The sequence below is a fragment of the Pituophis catenifer genome, unplaced genomic scaffold, assembly GCF_029215685.1.
Source record: "Pituophis catenifer annectens isolate HBS135680 unplaced genomic scaffold, rPitCat1.0.hap2 SCAF_4, whole genome shotgun sequence".
In the NCBI taxonomy this organism is placed as follows: Eukaryota; Metazoa; Chordata; class Lepidosauria; order Squamata; family Colubridae; genus Pituophis; species Pituophis catenifer.
Window position 1 is genome coordinate 73252385 of NW_027256884.1, and position 23205 is coordinate 73275589.

The window sequence follows — 23205 nt, forward strand, 5'->3', positions numbered from 1 at the left end:
ATTCATCTGAGTTAAGAAGATACACAGTAGGGATAAAATATTCTGGACTTTGTGCAAAGCCAAACTGTGACATTTTGTTCCTTGAAACTGAGCTCACATGATGCAAAGACTTATTTTAGAGTTCAGACACCAATTCTGGTTTTACTCCCCCTTCTGCCTCACTTCCAGAAGACTGACCAAACTATTAACACTGTTAAGTAGCATGATTATCTTTATTTTGATTGTGATCAATGATTTCAATCAGAAGGTAGGCAACTTTGTAGGGACTATATAGAGATTTTAGTCTAAAAAATAAAGCAGTAATGCAAACTGGTGGAGCTTCAGTTTTTGTGTACCTTCTGGATTTCATTTTAAAGAACAATTAATATGGTTTACATGTTTATTTCCTCTCTCAAAATGGCTGAAAGAGCATCTGATCTTCAGACATTGTAATTGGATGGGACTTCCGAGTCTATAAAAAACAAATATACAAGATTTTAATGTTGTCCCAGATCTCAGTCCATCCCCAACTTAATTAGGCTGCTCTCTGTATCATACAATCTGAGATGGAGAAAAAAAAACCATATGGTTTATATTTTAAAATGAATTATGTAATTTCTAATTTTTGCATAATTATATCAATCATTTTGAAATTTGAAATGCAAATCTCCACTTAGAAATGCACATAAAATTGAGATCCTAGTGTAAAAATAGAAGAAAACGTGCACAGCAAAATTCAACATGATCAACTTATTTTCCAAAGCACCAGAGGGAAAAACAAGTGTTAAGGATATTGGTGTTGTGTTACCAACCAGCAGAGTAAATGCACAAGGAAACGTTGTTGAGAGCAATGAATAAGAGTTATGCAAACTGGTTTATCAAAAGCTTACTTTATAGTAGAAAAACAGTCTCATAGTCTTTAAACAAATTCCAAGTCTTTGCCAGTTAAATCAGTCCAGTAGTTACAGATATCTTCTTACCAAACAAACATTAGTTGGTTAGAATAACAAACTCACTGGTTCACAAACCACAATGATTAGCAGATAGCAACTCCTCTCAATGGTAGCTTATCATAGCAGCTTCATCATCAAACTGAATACGTTACAATACTTTGCTTAAATACTCTCACAACCAGTCATTATCTAATTACAGCATGACTCAGCATTACAATGAATACCTTTAAAGTAACAATACATTTTCAGATTAAAGTTACAGTACACTTATATTACCTGGACAACATAGTTAGGCTCAAACCATATCCTAACATTCTCCCCTTTGGACAGGTCAATATATACAGTCTAGATTCTTAATCCATAGCTTTCACAACACGTTTTATGTTTTATAGCACCTTGCGCTTATCAGCAATAATCAGCAAAATTATCAGCAATATTGTCTTCCGACATACAATATTCCAACTTAACCATGTTGCTTTGGATACACTGACGAACATTTAGATACCTAATGTAAGTATACTTAGATCTAGTTTTAACTGCTAAATTTGTTGCCATTTTTATAGCAGCTTGGTTGTCCTCACGTATTATAATTGGATAATCCATCTTTAAACCAATAGCCATCATTAATTGTTTGTAATAAATCAAATCAGTACAAACTAGTGACAAACATGAGAATTCTGCCTCCATAGTAGAAAGACTAATATGTTTTTGACGAATTGATTTCCAACCAATCAAACAATTGTCTAACATGATAGCTATACCCGATGTGGACTTTCTGGTGGTCACATCAGTAGCAAAACTGGCATCAGCATATGCACTCAATACTAAACCATTGTTAGGTTCTAGATACAATGCATAATGCATCATCATTTTCAGATATCTTAATATACGCTTTGCGGCCTGCCAATGCCTATCAGTTGGCTCTGCATTGTACCTCGCTAATTGGTTTACTCCAAATGAAATATCAGGTCTTGACCAATTGCTTATGTAAGATAAACTACCTATGAGAGACTGGTAGATCTCCTTACTAAATTTAGGACTTTGGATTTCTCCTTGTTGAAAATCCTGTGCCATAGGCGTTTTAGCTGGCTTACATAGCTCCATGCCATAACGTTTTAACATTTGGCTTATTTTGCTAGATTGAGATATTTTATAACCTCTAGCTGTTTGATTGATATCTAAACCTAAATAATGCCTAATATTTCCTAAATTTCTGATCTTAAATTTGGTTTGTAACTGTTTAACAATATCTATGGCTTCATTTTCAGTTTTTGTTATTATGGCTATATCATCTGTAAACAATAACAAAAATGATACTAACCCATTATTTTCTCTTTTAAAGAGACACTTACCCGCTACACCTTCATGAAAACCGATCTTATTTAGCTCTTTCACTATACATTGGTTCCACTCAAACCCTGATTGTCTCAAACCATAAAGGCTTTTATTTAACTTTCAACAATCAGTGTTGTTTTGTGTTTCAACTCCTAAAGTCTTCCTCATATAGATGGTGTGTCTCAATGGAGCATGCAAGTATGCTGTCTCTACATCTATATGGTTAATACTATATTTATGCTTAGCAGCCCACACTAGCATTGTTTGTAAGGTACTAGCACATAAACTAGGAGCAAAAACCTCATCGAAATCCTTTTCAGTCTGAGAAAAACCTTGAGCTACAAGGTGAGCTTTATGGGTTACTGTCCCATCTATGCTTTTCTTAATTTTGTAAACCCATCTACAACCTATTAATTTTTCACCAGGTGGCAATTTCACAGTTTCGTAAACACCTAACTTAGTTAAAGAATTAATTTCCTTACTCATTGTCTCCTTCCAAGCATTCTGCTCCTTTTCAGGATAAAGCCTGATATCTTCATAACTTGAAGGTTCAATGTTAACCTGGCAAACTACGGTTGCTTTATATTGATCAGGTGGATGCCTTTACCTAGTTGATCTCTTAGGTAAAACAGGACTTCCTGCAGATGGTTCATCTGACTCCTCCCCTAAAACTACCTCCTCTAAACCTACTTCCTGTTCTTCCTTCTTAATAGAGGATTCTACATCATCTAAATCCTCAGGAATATCATCAGGAATATGATGCTCTACACTAACAGTATTATTATCATGTCTATAATCTGCACGCTCTAGTTTATTCCATCCTTCGTGCTCTAGAAATTTAGCACTTGCACTACAATACACACTAGTAGTTCCCTGTGCCCAAAATCTAAAAGATCTATGATTTGATTCATAGCCAACGAAAAACATTTTTCTGGCTCTCTGTTGATCCTTTCTCCTTAAACTAGATGGAATATGTACCCAAGCTGGGGCTCCAAATGTGTGTAAGTAACTAAGATTTGGTTTCCTCTCATGCCATAAGGTGAATGGTATTTCACCTGTAGAGGAATGAACCACATTGTTTAACACATGGTTAGCACACATAACAGCCTCACCCCATAAATTTTCAGGCAAACCAGAATCTGCCAACATAGTTCTAGTCATGGCTTGTAATGTTTGACCTCGTCTCTCGATATAGGAATTATGCTGTGGTCTGTACGGCGCAGACCATTTATGCTGGATCCCTGCATCCTGCAAAAATCTTTTCTAACCTTTGGTTGGTAAATTCTGTACCATTATCAGTCACTAAGCATTTAACCTTAAATTTCTGTTTCCTTTCCACAAAATGCAGCCAGTTGTTAATATGCTGGAATGTTTCATTTTTTGTTTTCATTAGATAACAGAATCCGTATCTTGAATAATGGTCTACTATGCTCAGAATATAGTTGGCACCTCCTATGCTGGGTTTCTTGGGTCCAATTAGGTCTATAAACACTACCTCTAATGGATTTTTGGTTTTAAAACCATTAACACGGTTTGCTGGTGTAACCCTACTTTTTTGCTGACTACAGGCATTGCAATTCAGATATTTACTACATGCTTGTAGTTTTATCCCTTCAGATAACTGAACTGTTTTCTTTAACGTTTAACATTTAAATTTAAATGCCCAAGTCTCCTGTGTAACAGATGAATACATTCATCATGTGGTTTAACATTCTTATAAACAGACTTAGACTTAGCCATCAATACTGGGTTATCCCTTAAAACAAATAAATCGTTTTCTAAACTTGCAGTAACAACTTTGCCATCTTTCTCAATAAAACACTTATCATTTTTAAATGTTACTGTAAACCCAAATTGCAATAATGATTTAACAGATAATAAATTGAATTTTAACCCAGGAATATATAACATAGGCAATGGTTCATTACTAAATGACCAACGGGCAATACCTTCTCCAGCTACCTTAACCTTCCAGCCATTTGCTAGTTTAACATGTTGGTTACTTTTCTCCATTTTAATAAAAAAATTTCTATTTCTAGAAATAGATTGAGAAGCACCACTGTCAACAACCCAACAATCCTGGTTAACATCAGTAGTTGAACTGGATATAGCTATATTACAACCCTTCTTGGGTCTAGTATTGTTCCTAACAGACATTTTCTTATTCTTACAATACTTAGCTATATGCCCTTTAGCCCCACAAGCAAAACAACGTTTTACAAAATAGGCAGTTGAATAAATTTTTTCTTCTTTTGGTTGTTGCACTCTCAACTGATCCCTTTCTTGTCTTCTTTTGGATTCTTCCAATAACCTACCGGTTATGCCAGCCAATGTCAGTTCATCTCTGGACAAAACCTCTAACAAAGAAACATAGTCATCATAACTATTGTTCAAGGAAGAAAGAATTATATAAACTTGTTGTAGTTCTGAGAAAATAAGTTCCTTTTCATGCAGCTCCTGGAAAATTCTGGTCATGGATTCCAAATAAGCCATCATATCTCCACCTTTAAGAAGATGTTGTTTAAATAATCTCCGTGTGAGATAAATATGAGCATCCACAGAGTCACAAACATATAGTCTCTTCAACTTGGTCCAACACCTAGCAGCAGACTCTTCTCCACGAATATGGACAAGTTGCTGGTCACCCAGTGTTAGTCCAATAATGCAAAGAGCTCATTCATTGTCTCTGTTAAACTTGGCTGTTTTCTTCTCATCTTCCTCATCAGCAGGATTCCATGCTGTTACATCCAGTGGATTATTAACTATGTCCCACAGTCCTTCTCTACGCAGAAGTAGAGTACATTTTGCAGACCAGGATACATAGTTTGTTCCATCCAGCCGGGTTATCATGGAAAAATTTGCTGCTTGTTCTAGTGCCATCTTCACTTGGATTGTATATCACAAACACAGTTTGTACTATTCACATTAACTCTCAGTTTAGCTTTTAACAATCTTTGATAGTTCTGGTTGGCTCTGGGCCCATAACCAATGTTAAGGATATTGGTGTTGTGTTACCAACCAGCAGAGTAAATGCACAAGGAAACGTTGTTGAGAGCAATGAATAAGAGTTATGCAAACTGGTTTATCAAAAGCTTACTTTATAGTAGAAAAACAGTCTCATAGTCTTTAAACAAATTCCAAGTCTTTGCCAGTTAAATCAGTCCAGTAGTTACAGATATCTTCTTACCAAACAAACATTAGTTGGTTAGAATAACAAACTCACTCTGGTTCACAAACCACGATGATTAGCAGATAACAACTCCTCTCAATGGTAGCTTATCATAGCAGCTTCATCATCAAACTGAATACGTTACAATACCTTGCTTAAATACTCTCACAACCAGTCATTATCTAATTACAGCATGACTCAGCATTACAATGAATACCTTTAAAGTAACAATACATTTTCAGATTAAAGTTACAGTATGCTTATATTACCTGGACAACATAGTTAGGCTCAAACCATATCCTAACAACAAGAAACAATGGATGGAAATTAATCAAGGAGAGAAGCAACCTGAAATTACAGAGAAACTTCCTAACAGTGAGGACAATTATCCAGTGGAAAAGCTGGCCTTCAGAAGTTGTAGATGCTTCATCACTTTTTAAAAAGATTTTAAAGAAAAGACTGGATAGCCACCTGTTTGAAATAGTATAGGATCTTCTGCTTGAGCAGTGGGCTGGACTAGAAGACCTGTAAGGTCCCTTCCAGCTCCATTCTGATTGATTGATTGGTTGATTGAAATTTCACATGGGCTTTTAAAAAAGTAAAACCTGGCAAACTGAAGTTGGAAAAACTGAAACTTCTTTTCTCAATTCTTAGAATAGTTCTGTGAAATGTGTTGGCTTGACACAACTCTTTGAAGATTACTGCAATATTTGAATTTAGGAAGATACAGAAATTAACTGCTTCTTTCTAATTTCAAAAATTTCATACTGATGATAATGCATGTGACAATTCAGTATCAGTCCAAAATTTTGCTTTGCTTTTCATTGCTGCAGATACAGTGTATGCATATCAAGGTATTTGTGAATGGTTAAGTCATCTATACAGTGTGTTTAACACACTTAATATTTTTCCTCCCTTTTAATTCTAGTGACTTTAACTGTTATTTTTAAAATAATATCTTTCCTTTCTTGAATCTTGACTTTGATGAGTATGCTTAAAAATGTTAGTACTACAGCTCCAATAATATGTGAGAAGGGAAGAGCAGATGATACAGAGGGTGAATGATCAGTGATTAGAAAAAGGCATCCAATATAGCAGGGGAGCTTATGATGCATTGTTGAAAATGATGCTTGAGTGGGAATCCAACTGAGCAAAATGTACTTTAACAAGAGATCAATAATGTTGTTTCTTGTGCTATAAAGCTGTATTGTTCAATATCTATACACACTGAAACCACTTTGGTACATTTTCCACATTGGAAGTGGTAAACATCAATACCAGAGGAAAGAAACCTGTTTCTGTAAATTACTTACCTATCTTTTGAAACTCTTCTCATTTTGATGATGTGCCAATATCTATATCTTTTTTTAAAAAAGAGGGAAACATCTTACAACTCTTAACATCTCATTTTGATTTTTACATAATGAAAATATGATGGAAAGGAAATATTTTAGTAATTCAGTAGCCCCTTATACAAAATCTACTTATGCAAATATAAGAAATGAAAAATAAATATCTGGACAGGATGAAACATTAGGCCCATTTGACTGGTGTATTAAGAATTTATATAAAAATAAGTACTTCTGTTAGATGTGATGTGGATAAAAAAAAGAAAAATCTATCCACACTTGGTCTCATTGTCTCATGGCACATGTATACTATGTGTAATAACAAATATAGTGGGTATAGCAATCTTTCTAGAAAGCAGGCAGGCAGGATAATCAAACATAAAATAAGCACTTTTAGAGCTACATCATAACTACATCATACATAGAGCTGCATCCAGTTTTGGCATGTGTTTTAGCGTGAACCGGAAACGCTGAAAATAATGTGCCCACCGGACTTGTTTAGGAGACAGTCGTCTGGGCATTACGGTTTCCTTAAAACCCTGCATTTAACACGGCGTCAGTTTTGGTGGCCACATATGAGGAAAGATATAGAAACATACACACAAGACTGTTCCATATGCGCCAAGGCCAAATCCCGCCCTGGAAAACCTTTGGGAGTACTACAGACTGTAGCCACACCTACCCAACCGTGGGAGGAGATAGGGATGGACTTTATAGTCGATTTGCCAGACAGATTTCATTCCGTGCCGAGGATTACCCTCAGCTCGTAAGCTATCTAAGCTATTTATACAACACATTTATAGGTTACACGGGGTACCCCGTCGTATTATTTCTGATAGAGGGGTGCAATTTACAGCCCGATTTTAGAGAAACTTCCTCTCGGCTATTGGATCAACGCAAGGCCTCAGTTTGGCATTCCACCCTAGTACCAATAGGGCTGTAGAGAGAGCAAATGCAATGATAGAGCGATACCTTCGTTGCTATGTTTCATATCAACAGACCGATTGGTCTTCACTGCTACCGTTTGCGGGGGTCGCCTATAACAATGCAGTTCATAGCAGTACGGGTCTCACTCCTTTTCGGGTGGCAATGGGACGAGACTTCGTAGCGATACCCGAGTTAGATCAACCACCGACAACATCACCAATGCCCCATGAGTGGGCCGATAAGATGAATACAGTATGGCCCCAGGTCAGAGAGGCATTAGATAAAGCAACTCTCGCATATAAAAGCCAGGCGAATAAGAAACGAGCACCGTTTCAACCATTCAAGGTAGGGGACATGGTATTTCTCTCTACGAAATACATCAAATTAAGGCTTCCTAGTAGGGACCGAAATATCTGGGCCCGTTTCCGGTGATACGAATAATAAATCCTGTGACTGTAGTACTAAAGTTACCTCCGTTATTGGGGAAGATCCACCCCGTATTTCATAGTAGTCTTCTCAAACCTGCCAAACATATCCAAGTATTCAACCGTCCTGGTCCGGTCACAGAGGGCCATTACGAGATTGATGAAGTCCTAGATTCTAGATGGACAAGGGGGGTCCTCTCTTACCTTGTTAAATGGAAGGGTTATCCAGTAGAAGAGGCTTCTTGGATACTGCATAGTAATGTAAAAGCAAACCGACTGATTCGACGGTTTCATAGAATGTATCCTCACAAATCATGGTTATCTACTAATACGTGTAACTTATCTCTTACAGAAGGACACGTGGTGAAAGGGGAGCTGCCTGTCGAGCCTAGCAACCTGCTCGACATCGCTAACGCGTGCTGAAAGCATCGAGGGACATATACATACTTGGTGGTGGTGGCACTGGGTGAAGGCGGCCGTATGCGGGGTGTGGGGTGGTGGTATCGGGTGTGACGGGATTAGGGCCGTTCTGGAGGACACAGTGGCAGCACCTTCCAGAACACGCTGAAGACCAACTACGCCCCTAAAAGAGGGGCGTGGTAATAAACAAGGGCGCAGTCTACGCCCCTAAAAGAGGGGCGTGGTAACAAACAAGGGCGCGGTCCTAATGAGTTAATGGAAAGATGGGCTATATAAACGCCCCATTCTTGGTGTAACATAGCGCCGATTTCAATCGTGTTTACGAATCACAGTGTAGCCGGATGCGGATGCGAATAAACCAGCGTGCCAAAAGAGCTGAATAAGGCTGTAGCTGTGTTTTGATTGCGTCTCGCACGGCATTCCTGAGACCCCGCACTATAAAAAATATGTTGAAACTCTGGAAAAAGTGCAGAGAAGAGCAACCAAGTTGATTAGGGGACTGGAGGCTAAAACATATGATGAATGGTTGCAAGTACTCGGTATAGCTAGTCTAGTGAAGAGAACAACCAGGGGAGACATGAAAGCAGTGTTCCAATATTTGAGGAGCTGCCACAGAGAGGAGGGGTCAAGCTATTTTCCAAAGCATCTGGTTGCCAGACAAGGAATAATGGATGGAAACTGAACAAGGAGAGATTCAACCTGGAAATAAGGAGAAATTTTCCGACAGTGAGAACAATCAACCAATTGAACAGCTTGCTTTTAGAAGTTGTGGGTGCTCATCAATGGAAGCTTTCAAGAAGAAACTGGCCTGCCAATTGTCAGAAATGGTGTTTGGTCTCTGCTTGGGCGGCGGGTTGGACCAGATGACTTACAAGGTCCCTTTCAACTCAGTTAATCTGAAGGAAAAAAACCTATCATAAGCCTTGATTAGAATATGTTTTAATTAACTGATTAACTGATGTTAAAGGAGTTGATTAATTAGGTGCTATCAAATTGAATTCAACTGATTAATGTATGGACAAATGCTCATCATTTTGCTTCATTTTCATAAATAACTTCCACGTAGCTCTTCTAAGACACTTGATCTCATCCATCCACCTTTTCTATGTCTTCCTCTTCTTTTATTTCTTTTAGTCATGTGAAATATAATGCTTATTTTAGACTTCCATCCATTTGTGTCACATGTCAGAATGAGTTTCTGCTTGTTGATGATTGCTTCAGCAAAGAACAAAACTAATGACTTTAAAGACTGCAATTCAGTATTTGATATCGTCCACCATAATATTTATCTCTTGGTGAAGCAGTTAAAGGATTAACTGTGACTTAATCTTGATATTATTCATGTAGTTCACTAGACTTTGGAGTTTATCAATCCCAGTGTTTTCTCCTCTTGAAAACATATACACTCCAATTCTATAATATACAATATGTTGTTTGAAACAGCTATCAAGGTAACATTTTAATAGATATTTAATGGCTATTTCGGTGAAAATTTCCTTGTTTTATTATAACTTTATTTTTGTCATCAGACTTTCTGGATATTATTTTTGGTAAAGGGTGGGTTCTAAACGTAATAAATAAATGGCATTTGCAAACATTGGCATATGTACAACAGAAGGATAGTGTAATAAACATCTGTGCAAGAATATATACTAGTACCTATTTTGAGTATACAAATATAGGTGGTCCTTGTTTAATAACCACTCATTCAGCGAATGTTTGAACTTATGGAGCTGAATGAGTGATACTTAGGATCAATCAGTCCTCATACTTATGGCAGTTGCGGAATACCTGGGGTCATGTGATCATGAGCTGGGCATTTGAAATCTAGCTCACAATTATGTTGCAGTGTCCTGTAGTCACATGGTTGTCATTTGTGACCTTCTTTGTCACCTTCCTACAAGCAAAGTTAGAGAACTGGCAGATGGTCACAAATGATGACCACGTGACAACCTTATTTAATGACCTGCAGCTATTCACTTAACAATGGCAACCAGAAATGCTAGAATTCTGCTGCTAAACAGTGTGGTTATGTGCTGTCACACTTTACAACCACATACTTGTGGAAATTCCAGTCCCAATTCCCATTGTTAAGTGACGACTACCTATAGTAGGAAAACAGAACAGATTCCACAGCAACTTTTCATACCTAAAAAAAGCTTAACAATCATTTCTTTATTCCTCTTTAATACTTTTTTCAAATTTGTGATAAAGTTTCTGAGATGTAATTTTAGAAACAGAATTCTTAACTAGGTACTGACATTCCCACATGGGTTTGGGGAAAAAAGGTGTTTAGTGGAAAAGATTTCTTGGGTGCAAAATGAGTTTTTCATTTCACTTTCTATTGCTACATCCCTCCTTGTGGTCTGTTGTCTTGCTAGTGCTTTAATGACAGAAACCCTGGCATCGTGACAATTATATTGGCACAAAAGATGGTTGGATGACTCTAGAAGGCATCATAAGTCACTAGTAGCGATCTTGTCTAAGATTGCAGGACATTAGACTTCAACAATATAGTGCTGTACTATTCACCCTAACATAAATGTTACACTCTTCTTCTTTGTAGGATTTATATATAGTACATATAGTATCTATGCCCAGGGGCTGATATGCACTATATTATACAGCTTGGGAAATTCCAATGGACAGAGCAGTAGGCAAGGCTCACTCCAAAATATCACCTCCTCCATTCCTCAGGGAGTTGCCACTGTAAGACATTGATAGCATTTAGCTGGGGCTACACTGATGTTTCGTCACCTTCCCCAAAGAGAAAAAAAGCAAAGGAAGACAAAGCTTCTATAGTGGGAGAGCACCTTCAATTGCCTAATATTTCATCCATTCCTCACATTTTCCAAAGTGGGAATAACTTTATTGGGAAAAATAGGCCAAAATAATGATCCAATAGGGCATGATTTATATTCTTATATTATCTGGAATTTTATAATATTGTATTTATATCATTACATTTTGTACAGTTTTTAATATTCTAAGCTACTCAGAAGCTTATCTTGTGGTAAGACGGGTGGCTAATAAATTTTATTATAGATAGACAAATAGACAGATGGATGGAAGAATAGATAGCTAGATAGATAGATAGTGAGAGAGATGATAAGAGATTCTTCTGCAGCTAACTTTACTAACACAAGTAAGCATTTCTAATCAGCTTTCTAGAATGAAATTTTTTACATTGTAAAAATAAATTGGAATCAAGCCACAATATGCAGTGTCAAATAAAGCCTCGTAAATGACATAAAATGATATGTTAAAGGTGGAAAGTTTTACGCAGCTCAAGAATGTTTTACAGAAGTCCTTTAGGAAAGCATAATATGGTTTCCTGGAATCCCTCTTATAAATACTGTGAGGAAGGACATGATGCAAGATTTTCATAAAAATATTTACAGACTTTGTTTATTTATTTCTCATATTTATATAGTGCCATTAACCAAAGACTTACCAAAGGTAAGAAAAAGCATACACAAGGCCTTAACTGTTTAAAATGTCAATGTACCAAATATCCCAAGGATATATTACCACAGCCTAAATTGTTAATTAAGAATGGTCTGCATTGTTATTGAATAAGTGGGTGATCCACCGAAAAAAAGAAGTTACATAATATGTGGCATTACCAATGACACAAAGTCAGTAACACTTTATCAGCACAAAAAGAGAATATGAAACAGGAAATTTGTGTCAGCAAGATGCAAAAATTTTGGAACTCATGATATCAATGTCAGGATTCACATTACAATCCCTTGAATATTTGCTTGTAGCTACTTCCACATAAGTAGTTAGGGATAAACTTTAGTGAAATCAAGCTCAGTTTAAAGCACAGGCACGTAGTTTGTGTGCAACCATGACACGGATATGTACAATATATACATAGTTGTAAAGGATGTACCGTAAATCACAACAAAGAGGAATAGTATACACTGGGTATAGTCTTGAATTGTCTGTTGAAAATGAGATAGATAATTTTAAGATAAAAGATAATTTTCTCTTTGTAAATGACTTGTGATCCTGTCTATAAATCTTGCAGGTAAAACTAGAAAACAAGCATAATTTGTGATTCCCTCTCCTTCCTGTTGCCCTGTTCGCCCCCTGAAAATCTGCTTCAGAATGTTGAAGAATGAACTCAAAAGACATGGGGGATGGCACTGGAGTCCATAAGGAAGATGAAATTCCAAGGCAGACCTGGGAGTCTACTGAATCCACCACAAGACAGAAATTCTAGAAACAACCTATTGCTTTTATTAAAGATGGATAATTTAGAAGGGCGCTTTATTGCAGCATGGTCTTCCTTAGCTACTTTATTTGACCTCTTGGATGATCATATCAGGCAAAAATAAAATGCGTTGAAATTCTGTTGCTCCTTGATTTTTATAAACTTGGATACACACACACACACACACACACACACAGACACACACACACACACACACTAAGTTTATAAAAATAGACAATATGGGCAGCACACAAACTAATAAACAAAAAAAAAATCAGAAAACAATCATTATATAATATTAATTGCACTCTTTTATAGTTTCAGCGTGCTTTTCTTCCTTGTAGTAATTTTGTACTTTGATTTTTGTTTTTAATATTTTTATGGATGTAGTTAACAATATCTCAGCAATTATTGCAATTCACCTCCAGAAAAACCTGTCCACAATATAAATATTGTAAACAAATGAATGTTGTTTCATTTCATTTTCAACCAGTGACAAAAGACTGAAAAATAGATACAGTATTTTTTGGAGTATAAGACGCCCCCCCCCCAAAAAGGCTGAAAATTTGAGTGTGTCTTATACTCCGAATGTAGTTCTTTAAAAAGCCCTAATGAGGCACTAGCAGTGAAGTGCTTCCCCTGCTTTTCTCAGTGCTTCTCTCTACGAAGATCAGCTGCGCTTTAGAAGCTGATTTTTTAGCCCCAACCAGGTGCGCATGCGCTCAAAATCAGCAAAATAATTTGCTGAAGCTGACCAGACTAAGGATGCTAGCCAGATGAATACCTGGTAGGCAGATTTCCCCCCCCCCCCATTTTTCTCCTCAAAAACTAAGCTGCATCTTATACTCCGGTGCGTCTTATACTCTGAAAAATACGGTACTCCAAAACATGTGTTCAGAACCTCCAAATCTTGAATTCCAGATCTGCCCTTCTGCTTCTCTTACTACGAAAGCAGCTGTTTAAGCAGCAGTGTTGGATGATGCAAACCCAGACACTAGCCCATCATTTTATTTTCCAAAATAATACAGAAATAAAAAATAAGCAATGCTTGTCAGCATACATTGAGCAATCCTATGTTGGTTGACCTTGTTGACTATAACCACCGAGAACTGAATATGAATGGAGAAATAATTATTAGGGGAGGGGATGTTAATTATAGCTACTATTGCATCACAGTTAAACTTACAAATAAAAACACCTCCATAACTTCTTTTGGAAAGATGGTTTAATAAAGAGAATACGATTCAAACTCACTTTTAAAAAATGCAGATGCTTCGAAGGCTGCACAACTGTGCAATACTATAGACAAAATCCCATGGTCCCTGTAACATTTCTGGCAACCCAGAAATGGAATTGATTTATTTTATATATATGAAATATTTATATTCCATCTTCTAATGGTAAAATTGTATTTTCAAATAGAGATAGGGACAAATAAAGGCCCTTCTCCATTATCTCTACATGGAGGTCATGTATAAGGAAATCAAATTCATAAAGTAGTACACATGTCACGGTATTCTAGGATGGGGAAATGACCAGATAGCATTAAAAAAAAACATGTAGGGGAAAAAAGTATCTTTTTGTATGCCCCAAAGTGTAAAGTATAATTATTTACATTTCTACTTGTAATAGTTTTGTAATGTATTTTTGTAAAGTATATTTTGATTGGGAGTTGTCTAGAGTTGGTTATAAGGTGGCCAGCTATATGTTATATAAAAAATAAATGACAAATGAATGAATTAAACTAATGAGAAATGGACACATTTCATTAGGCATATTTATAAATATTTTAACTACTGGAATCTATTCTATTCCTGTGGGACAAATGTAATGGTCATTGCTGAATAAATTTTTCTCATACCTGTGGGACTAAAAAAAAAGAGGTGATTTCATTTCCCAAGTAAACAGAAAAAGAGTTCCAAGGGCACTGAAGTTTCAGTAGCTATAAATGCAAACATATGGATTTTGCCTGCACAGATTATTATTATTTGTTAAATTTATTTATCTTGCTGTGGGGCTACTCTAGCACCTTGTAACAATAAAACGGAAACAATGAAAAGAGTTTAAACAGAAGTAAAATAATAGAACAATAAGATAAACAATGAAAAAGAACATAATGGAATACATTAATATGATAACCAAAAAGATGGATAGATGGAGAGTAGAGAGCAAGATGAGAGGGTTAGGGTTAGACAAAGATAGAGAAATGCATGTGAGATTGTCTCCCCTAAAACAGAAATGCATCACCACAAAAAGACCCAAAAAGTTTACATAAAATCTGCACATACTAATTTAAATATATAACTACATCTACATATCATGCTTACTATAAATACAATATATCTTACTATACTGGGGAAGAAATCTGTCTGTTGTCTGAGTACATTTGGTCTTGATTAGTAGAGTTAGTGAATCCCACAGCATTAGGCAACTTTGGCTACTGAAATGATATTTTCATGAAAAATGCAGTAATGGGTTCAACTCCAATGGAAGTAGGCAGTGAAAATCTTAAAACATAAGTTTATGTGTATAGTAACGAAATTTTATAGGAAATGATAAAAAACATACTTATAATTAAATGTATTGCTAACAAAGTCACAGTGTTAAATTTGTACTGTTTTCCCCTGACAGAATCTTCCTTTTCTTCATTTTGCACACATGAAGATCAGCAACATCTAAAACCAAATGCAACTTCACTTGTGCTAAGCTTAATTGCACACACACTACCTTTTTGTTAACTGAATTTTGGGTCATGTTAAAAACGACCTGGTATCAATTTGTGCTACATTTAATATTGCATTAGTAGAACTCACACAGCCGTGACACACACACATATATATATATGCAGCAAAGGGTCTGCTGTCTGCCAGAAAGAAAAAAAAAAAGCCCAGAAACTAGTGAATTATGATTTCACTGAACTAGGGCTGCATAATATCTTGGTTTACGTAGGTAGAACCTGGCTAAAGAGAAAGACACATAAAACCTATGAAAAAGAAAGAAAAACATATTTACTTACTTACTTACTTACTTACTTACTTACTTACTTACTTACTTACTTACTTACTTATTGTTAATGGGAAACATTAAGACTCTTCCTTGTTCTTCATATTTAAACAAAATTGGGTTGTTGAGCTCTTTAGTTGTTATTTGTGACCCCTAGATGCCTGCTAAAGTTCTATGAAAATTTAGTCAGGTAGTTTGTTGGCATAATACAGTAGTGAATTTAATTTTTTTTATTTACACAGCTGCCAAAATATATTGTTTACCATGGTCATGCTAACTTTTTAAATGCCCATCTTTGAAACAGAATATGCTTCAAGCAGAATATGGTGCTCCATATAATAGTGCACAGAGCCGTCTGGTTCGAGAAATAATGTTCTTCTGAAGCATAAGAAGAAAGTAATTCAAGACAAGGAAGAGGAGAACCTTTGTACAAATGTTGATAAAGGTGTCACAGATGATGTAATAACTTTTTTAATGTCACATTTCAAACACTAATCCTAATCCTAACTCTATCCTATACATTAAAATGGTATGCTTTGGAGAGCAAGAACCCATAAATTGCACAATAAACAATGAACAACAGCATATATTGTAAGGAATAATACGTCATATGAATTATGCAATTATAATTATATAGTCCCAAAGAAAACCTTGATGACAAGGAGTTCCAAATAGGATTCTACAAACACTGCCATGTGCAAGGAAACAAAACAGCAACCACACAACTCCTAAATGGAAATTTTGGTTTGTTTGTTTTAAATAAATGGTGCCTTGTTATTTTAAAAGTACAAACATGCTTATGAACTTCGTTAAAAAGTGTTTTGAGTAAAACACGGACAAACTTACTTTGTTTCTTAATTGCTTTAAAATAATCTGAACTGATAAAATAATTTTTAAAGATAAAAAATAAACATTTGTTTAGAAATATGATCCAGTAAACTCAGTGTTATCTAGTCCAAAGAAAGAGAGTAACTACAGCTAGTTAAAGGCCAGTTTAGGAAATTTTGTTGAATTTCCAAGAGGCACAAAAAAGTTGTACAGCAAGAGTAGAGTTGCTAGAGAAACATTGGGTTCTTAAGACCTTTTCTTTCAAAGCCACAGTGAGAGCTTTCTGCAAAGTGCCACTTTTTCTCTCCTCTTGCTTGATTTTGATTTTTTTTAACAATGAAATCTGTATCAGATTCTCATAGTACAGGGGTGTCAAACTCACATTGCCACGGTGGCATCACATGACATATTGGGACTTTTTCCCCCTTCGCTAAACTGGGCATGGGCGTGGTCAGCACATGACACATCTGGCCTGTGGGCCAGGAGTTTGACAGCCCTGTCATAGAATATAAGGAGCCAGTGGGTGGCTTTTTTTCTGCTTGCCTTGAGACTGGTCAATGGGACCTCAGAAACAGAAGGAAAGAAGGGTTAAGGAAATAGTAACAGTAGGATAAATTATACATAGGACTTATGAATGCTATTTCACTTGGAAGAAGTCAGCAAATGAGGAAGTAGGCCAAGATAATACAAAGTTTCAAACTTTAAGACTTAAATGGAAATTTGCCAAATGGTGGTTTCTTCTATCACCATAGATATATGACCTTTTGGCATCCTCACTGAGGCAAAAAGGGTCATAGCTGGAGATGGTCTTTTACACAGTGCTTTGAATCAATCAATTATTTATTTGGCTTTGGGTATCTTATGACTGGAGAACAGTCAGACATTATTTAATATTTAAATTTTACCATCATTCCCCAAATAGGTCACAAATTCTCTTCAAAGTTGCAGAACTTCTGAGGGCTCCACCTCATGCCTCCCAGCTCTGTGATGATAGCAAATCTTTGCTCATCCTCTGCTGCAACATAACCATGCTATAGAAGGAATACAAAGAGCAATCAGCACACACACTTAATCCTTTAGCTCAGTTTCAAAATGCCTGTAAAAATGGTCTGGTTTATTTTCCCAGCTTATACAAATGGCATTGACAAAATTCTTGCCTCTTCCATCATGCTAGCTACGGAATTCTTGGAGTTGGTCCTCAAATCTTCAAGTTGTCAAGACTGAGAATATAACACTGTTATATTTTGACAAATGGCCAGAAATATGTACTCAATCCGTGATAGGTATAGATCCGTGATGGCGAACCTATGGCACGCGTGCCACAGGTGGCATGTGAAGCCATATCTGTGGGCACGTGAGCGTTGCCCTAGCTCAACTCCAGCACGCATGCATGCGCCGGCCACCTGATTTTCGGCCCTTCCGGGTCCAATGGAAGTCAGGAGACGGGCTGTTTCCAGCCTCCTGAGGGCCTTCGGGGAGGTGGGGAGGGCAGTTTTCACCCTCCCTAGGTTCCTAGAAAGCCTCTGGAGGGCAAAAAAGGGGCCTACCAGGCCCACTGTGCCAAAAGCGGGGGAGTGTGGGGGTGTGGGGGTGTGACACACATATGTGCGGGGGAGCAGGGTGCACTGAATTATGGGTGTGGGCACGCACGCACACAAACCCCGAGGTCCCCCCACTTTTGGCACGCCATGGCAAAAAGGTTAGCCATCACTGGTATAGATAGTGTAGATGGGGGGGGGCATATATTTGTTTCATATTTTATGTGAACTGAAAGCCAAAGAATAAATTGTTGCTATTGGAGCTGTGGCAGTTTGGGAGCAAGATATCATTTGAATCCTGCTTTTTCTAACTCTGAGGGGTCCTTCGTGCTCTTGAACTTGCCTGTTTTCTTGCAGACATTTCATTACCCAAACTAAGTAACATCCTCAGTGCTAATAAGAACTGCAGTTTGTTGTGTTTATATTCTAGTGACTTGCCTTGTCAGTGTTGGTGAAGGGGTCTTAGAGATTCTTTGGTTGGGCTGTTGGCTCTTTGACAATTTCTTGATTGTGGTATTATTTGATTGTTGGTCTGATGTTAACCTTGCAGTTAATCTATTCTGATCTGGCTGCTGATTGCTGGTGGAGAGGTGCTTGGGTCTTTCTGTTCTTTTTTTGGCTGGGTGATAGTCTCTTTTGCGTAGTCTATAGATGTTGTTAATGTGTATGTGTCTATTGACGACTGATTTGTCAGTGTCAAGCTTCTAGAAATTCCCTGGCATTTTTGGACTTGGCTTGGTCTAGGATGGTCACATTTTCCCAATTGAAACTATGATTAAATCTGTCTATATGTTATGAAATTAAAGAATTTTCATCATGTCTTCTGACTACTAGTTGATGTTTGTGGCTGCGTTCTGCCAGTCTTTTGCCTGTTTGTCCTACATAGTGGTTATTGCAGTCCTTACATTGTATATTGTAGATGACTCCTGATTTTTCTTCTGGGTTGTTGGGTCTTTTAGTCTGCTTATGATGGTTTGAAGGGCTTTAATTGGCTCGTGTGCTATGCTGATTCCATGTGGTTGTAGGAGCCTGTTGGTGGTTTCTGAGATATTCTTGATGTGTGGCAGTGTAATTCTTTTTAGGGTTTGTGTTGGTTGTGCTATATTAGGTTGAGTGGTCAGGGACTTTTTGATAAAAGTTGCGTTATCCATATCCATTTTGTTGGAATATATTGTATAGATGCTCTATTTCCTTTTTCTGCTGTTCCAGGATACTCTAATGTGTTTGGGCTTATTTAAATGCTTACGCAGCTTCTCTTGTGGGAGGCTGGGTTGTTGCTTTGGTAGTGGAGTGCCTGGTTAGTATGGGTGGTTTTTCTGTAGACTTGTGTTTTTAATTTTCCATTGTGGTCTGTGCTGATCAGGATGTCCAGGAAGGGTAGTGAGTTGTTGTTTTCTTCACAACTTACTACTCTTCCTGGACATCCTGATCAGCAGAGACCACAATGGGAAACTAGAAACACAAATCTAAAGAAAAACCACCCATACAAATATTCTCCTTTATTAGTTTTTAACTCTTACTGGTTGGTTGGAGAGACAACTGTTCATGGTGATTCCTGCTTGTTCTCAATATTTTAAAGCCAACAGAAATGAATGCTATGGCTTCAAATTGCTTTCAGAAGGATTCTGGGACTGAAAATTAAAGAAAAAATATGCAGCATAGAAAAATTCAGACTATTGTTGCATTTGAGTTTTTCTCAACCTTAAATTAATTTATTTACAGAAGTGATGCTAACAAGCATCTGACTGTAACCTGATCTGATTTCTTTAGCTCAGACGACTAAAATCTTTGGGACAGACCCCACATAGAGTCACGTCAATAAGACTCCGCAAAGTATTGAGAGGAAAAGCAGGCTTGTTGCTATACAGATTTCACAGTGGCCTGCAGTCCCCCAAAGCACTTTCTTTCTTTCTTTTTAAAGGGTGTTAGCTCCCCAAATGTCTAGTGTCTGAAATCACAGCATTAATATTTAACTAAAATTAGCAGATAGAAAAAAGGGGAAGTTACTTAATCAGAGGTTCTTTATCAATGTAAATTGTCTAGTAAATACCATCAAGATATTCCAAACCATGACTGGCTTCAGTCAAGCTAAAGGATATGTCTTACCACCATTACCCCACTTCTTCTGCAAAAATCACAGTTACGGTGGAGTGATCACTGAAGATGTCATGTACATTCACAAAATCTTTCAAACAGCCTAAAAAAGGAAAGGAAGTGGAAAGAAAATCAATAAACAAAAGAATGGACTGCATTTTGCAAAGAGTAAAATAAATTCCAGGAAGTATATTTGTCCATTGCTTACACTTGGACAATACCAAATCAACCCCTTTTAATAGTTCCATAACAAGTTGCTCGAGAACTACATGCAGTTCTCAAAGCCCTATGCAATTCCTAGACTCCCTCTAAAATTTGTCACTAAACTGTAATATTTAATACAACAGAAGGAAGAAATGCTTAAATATTTGGAGACCAATCCTATTAACAATGTATAAATGAATGCAAATTAATTACATTCAAATTAATTCATACTGAGTTTGTCCTGCCTTTACATGTTGCTGAGTGCTGACACTGGAAAACAATGTAACCCTCAATTTAGGAAAAGCAGTTTTGCCTCATTTTTTTCCAGCCTGGTACTGTCCTGGCTTATTTTAGCCACCATATCTGGAAGGCAACAAGCACGTGAATCAGTTACACCAAGCTAGTCCTTATCATTTTGTTTCTTTCCTGACTAATAAACTGTTTATTGATAGGTCTATAATAAACTGCTGCAGATATGGTTACACTAAGAACATTATCTTTCCAGAGCTTTAAGGTAATAAAGCAGTGCTTGTCAGAGTGTATTTTCTTCTCAATAACTTCTAGGGAATTGTTCACATAGAGCAGCTGTACTTGTACATACTGTTTTGTTAGGCTTCAAGTGCTGGAAGAGGAACACTGAGTTTCATTTTTTAGCAGTATTACCTGTGATTTCACATGAGGTTCTCTCAAATTTGTACAGATAATCACAGATCAAGTTTATATTATCACCTCCATTAAAAGAAAAACAGATGAAGGGAAGCCCAAGGTCATTATGTAAATTTGCATCAAGGACATCAAAGAGTTCAAATTCCTCAATCTCTTTTCTGCTGAGACCAGGATTTTTTTTCTCTATGGTTATTCTGCCCTTCAAAAGATTCAGGTTCAGATTAAAGACAAAATGTTAAGGATGTACAACTTAATGTTATATATTTGGGCAGCATATATAGTCCATTGAAGTTGACAAGCCAATAAATTAAAATAAACAAATGAACAAACAAACAAATATTCTTTCTCAGTCATCTTTCACCTGATTTCAGTAGGATCTACAATCCAGCAATTGCATTTATGATTCCATCCCAAATATCTGAGCTAAGTTGAACATGCTAAATTTCTATTATTTTACGATTAAAATAGTTTTTATAAATGCAACTTTCATTTCTATATTTAATGCTTAAAAGATTGGTTATGCTTAAAGTAGAAAGAGACAGAATATAAAGGACTCAGTGTATAGAAAAAATAGGTAACTTGGAATATACGTATACTGTGCACCTCTTCCAATTTCCTAATCCTGCTAAAGGGATTATCTCATTTTAAAAGAGCTGCTTGCTAAATTCAGTGTCCCCAGTAATAATCTGAAGATTTGATGGATTTCTTTCCTGCTTGGCACACATTAAAATAGGTGCTTGGATTCCTGGCATGCTGACAGATTGTCAAATTTCTTAACTGAACAACAGCTTGGCAAATTTAGATGACACACACTTTGCAGGGGTTGAGGCAAGGTGACTAAAAATGAATTCAGAATAATCTGACAAGGTCATACCAGGTGTTTTGGTTTAGCATATTCATTAAATTTGTTCATGTAGCAGATATAAAAGATAACTGTCTAGAAGGCATAAATCATTACTTATATAAACTTTCAGAACTGACCACAGCAAATTGTGGCTACATTTTGAACGCAAATATTAAGATTTTGCAGCAAATTACTTAATGTAATTATGTACGTAAATAGATTGCCAATTATCTCTTTGGGCTGCTTTGTTTCCAGATAAAGTTGCTTTGAACACGAGAAATTCTGCAGCCACAGTCTTAAATAAACAAACAAGGGGGCAAAAATAAAGCCTTTTTTGTTCTTGCTATTATCTTTTGCAGATTTTACATTCTCTTAATGGACACACATAAAGTTGTATTTTCTATTTTCTTCAGTGGCTCCAAACTGAAGGAAATGTCTTTTCTAAAGCCTAAGATCCCTTCAAGTATGGCCAGGGTCAGCCAATAGACTAGCCCTATCATAAACTCCACCAAAGATCCGAGCCAGGTTTTCATTTGCCTCAAAATGCTTGCAGGTAGGAAAACTCTTGTCTGCAAAATCCTGGGCTCACAAATAGCTTGCACTGGCTAATCTCAAAATGCATAGCCAGCCCGAAGAGCTAAAATCTGCCTCTGTCGCCTAAACGGGTGGGATTCACATACACCGAAGTCATTCACTGTTTTACTGCGTGGCGACATTTATACGCTTTGAGGGATCTGGAGCGTGAAGATTTCTCATCCTACAGTACTTTGACGCAGGAAGGGTGACACATCGTTGCCTGCCTAGTTCGCGTTCTACCCAGGGGCTCTGGTGCCTTCGGGGCTCATCAAAGTCTTGAGGAAAGAAATACGCGAAGAAATGGTTCAACCCAGCCCGGCTTTCAACGGTCCGAAGAATTTAAATTTTACCTGGCCTTGGAAGCACGGCGGACCAAACACAGCCCGAGCGCCGGCGCGCGGAGGGTTAATCCTAGGTGCTGCGCTCCCGCAGGGGCGACCCTCTCAATGATAACAAACGATCACGTGGTGAATCAAGCGGAGGGGGATGGTTGTTTCACCTCTCCTTCCTCTCTGCGCAAACGTCACCCCACCTTCCCGGTCACCAGGGCGACGGGTCCATCTGGGCGCGCGTCAGAACAGTCCGTCTCTTGGCAACGGCTGGATGTCTCTCTTTCCCTTCTCATTCAGCCTCACGCTTGGTCGCGCGTCGCTCTGGCGTCAAAGTGACGTCA

At 37.2% G+C, this 23205-nt stretch overlaps 1 long non-coding RNA gene across 3 annotated transcripts; it reads right to left on the bottom strand.

Annotated features, from left to right (window-relative positions):
• Nucleotides 1–320: 320 nt before the first annotated feature.
• On the bottom strand, nt 321–23031 carry LOC139316647 (uncharacterized). Of its 3 annotated transcripts, none has more exons than XR_011600381.1 (4): nt 22883–23031; nt 20255–20345; nt 17516–17641; nt 321–451 (listed from the first exon to the last, which is right to left on the bottom strand). It is a non-coding gene; the product is annotated as an uncharacterized lncRNA (long non-coding RNA). The 3 variants fall into 3 exon arrangements; XR_011600380.1 differs by lacking the exon at nt 321–451 and adding an exon at nt 13987–15762; XR_011600379.1 differs by lacking the exon at nt 321–451 and having other exon boundaries at nt 17433–17641; nt 22883–23030.
• Nucleotides 23032–23205: the final 174 nt, after the last annotated feature.